The sequence below is a fragment of the Egretta garzetta genome, unplaced genomic scaffold (genome assembly GCF_000687185.1).
Source record: "Egretta garzetta isolate BGI_Z169 unplaced genomic scaffold, ASM68718v1 scaffold117, whole genome shotgun sequence".
Classification (NCBI taxonomy): Eukaryota; Metazoa; Chordata; class Aves; order Pelecaniformes; family Ardeidae; genus Egretta; species Egretta garzetta.
In genome coordinates, this window is record NW_009260479.1 from 1,438,195 (window position 1) to 1,440,741 (window position 2,547).

A 2,547-nucleotide genomic window follows, 5' to 3' on the forward strand; every position below is an offset into this window, starting at 1 on the left:
GTGAAACACTGGAACGGGTTGCCCAGGGAGGTGGTGGAGGCCCCATCCCTGGAAACCTTCAAGGCCAGGTTGGATGGGGCTGTGAGCAACCTGATCTGGTTAAAGGTGTCCCTGCTCCTGCAGGGGGGTTGGACTAGATGACCTCTAGGGGTCCCTTTCAACCCAAAACATTCTATGATTCTATGACTGAAAGCGCTGACCACATGCCTGCTGTCACCACCAGGATGAATTCATGCAACCAAGCCCAGCAAAGCAAAACCAAACCAGCAGCACAGTGATTTATGGGCATGGTGAAACCACCACCCTCTCCACCCATGTCCACCCTCCCTCTCCAATGCCCCCCACCCACCTGCCTCTGCAGAATTTTAGATAAAACTTAAGGAAATGACTCAGAAACGTTCACCAATTACCGTTTGCCTACCCACCTGGAAAGGGCATCAGCCGCTAGCGCAGAGGAGGCAGCTTCCAGGCACACCAATCAGTTGCTGTTTCAGGCATCCTCTTCTGTGTTCCTTTTTATAAAACCTGAGTATCTGACCTGCTTATGTGAGGCTAAAGCTGTTTAGGAGAGGTTTATGCACCTGCGGCTGGGCCCCCCTGCAGGGGCAGATGTCTTTCTTACACCCTGTACTGGGTCGAGCAGCATAGGGATGCGCTTTCTATCGGTATGTAGAAAGGGGTTGATAACACACCGATGTTTTGGCTACTGCTGAGCAGTGCTCGAACAGCATCAAGGCTGTGCCTCCAATATTTCCCCCCTACCAGTGGGCTGGAAGAGGGCAAGACCTTGGGAGAGGATGTAGCCAAGACACCGGGACGTAGCCAAGACACCTGACCCAAACCAACCAAAGGGATATTCCATACCATGTGACATCAGCTTAGATATAAAACTAGGGGAAAAGGAAGAGGAGGTGGGGACATTTGTCTTTTGTGACATTTTGTCTTCAGGAAGGAACAACTATGTATACTGAAGCCCTACTTCCCGGGAAGTGGCTGGACATCGCCTGCTAACGGGAAGTAGAGAATAAAATCTTGTTTTCTTTCCTTTTGCTATTGCGCGTGGCCTTTGCTTTTGCTTTTTTTTTTTTCCCCCCCTTTATTAAACTGCCTTTATCTCGACCCACGGGCCCTTTGATTTACTTTTCTCTCCTCTGTCCAGTTAAAGGGGAGTGATAGAGCAGATTTGGTGGGCCCCTGGCATCCAGCCAGGGTCAAACCACCACACACCCGGGCTGAAGGAAGGTGAGGATCAGGCCTCAGATTTTGTTCTCAAAACAAAAAAAAAAAAAAAGAGACACAGACCGGTTCTGCTTCTTTGCATACAGCCAAACAAAGGCAATTTAAAATGTATTTACTTATGGTCATGGGAGTGATAGAGCAGATTTGGTGGGCCCCTGGCATCCAGCCAGGGTCAAACCACCACACACCCGGGCTGAAGGAAGGTGAGGATCAGGCCTCAGATTTTGTTCTCAAAACAAAAAAAAAAAAAAAGAGACACAGACCGGTTCTGCTTCTTTGCATACAGCCAAACAAAGGCAATTTAAAATGTATTTACTTATGGTCATCAGAGCATCAGCACTTCATGCAGTGAATGAATGACGGGCAAGGGCAGGCAGGTAAACTGCAACTTGCAGCTACGCTGCTCAGGTTCTTCCCCTTGAAACACCAACTTTGCTTCTCCCCGCTGGCAACTTTGGGAATTTTTGAGGGATCAGATCAGAACCTCCCAAGAGCATCCCATTTATTTTGTATCCAAGGCTCTGTGATTCAGAGGGATTTATTATTAGTTATTATTTTGGCTAAGGCTCTCGCGTCGTCATTTGGTGTCACCGCGCAGCATCGTCTGCAGTCATAGACTGAAAGAGAGCTCTGGCCGACGCGCAGAAGGCTCAGCCAGCGCAACCATTTCCAGCTCAGCTTCCCCTGCAGCCACGTGGTGGGGACAGAAATGCAGCCCGGCAGGAGTTACCCCCGGGAGCCAGCCACAGGCAGGGGTGATGGCCAAAAGCCATGATGCCTGCCAGGGTTGCTCCAAGCTGCCCGGTGCCTGCTCCGCCAGCCCAGGACATCCCCTACCTGTGCCCACCTCCTGGTCAGCCACAGCCAGCACAGCGCCAGAGTCCATGTTTTCTAGCCTGTCTTTAACCGTGTGTTCTTGTCCTGGTTTCAGCTGGGATAGAGTTAATTTTCTTCCTAGTAGCTAGCATAGTGCTGTGTTTTGGATTTAGTACCGGAAGACTGTTGATAACACACTGATGTTTTCAGCTGTTGCCAAGTAGTGCTCAGACTACTCAAGGACTTTTTGAGCTTCTCCTGCTCGGCCAGGTGCATAACAAGCTGGGAGGGAGCACAGCTAGCACAGCTAACCCAAACTGACCAAAGGGCTATTCCATACCATATAACGTCATGCTCGGGGGGGGTTAGTTCGTTCGGTCGGTTCGTTCCGTTCGGTCGGTCGCGGGCAGTGTGGTCGCAGCTCGAGCTGTGTGATCGCGGCTCGGGGGGAGTGATCGCGGCTCGGGACGGGCTGGGCACCGGTCAGTGGGT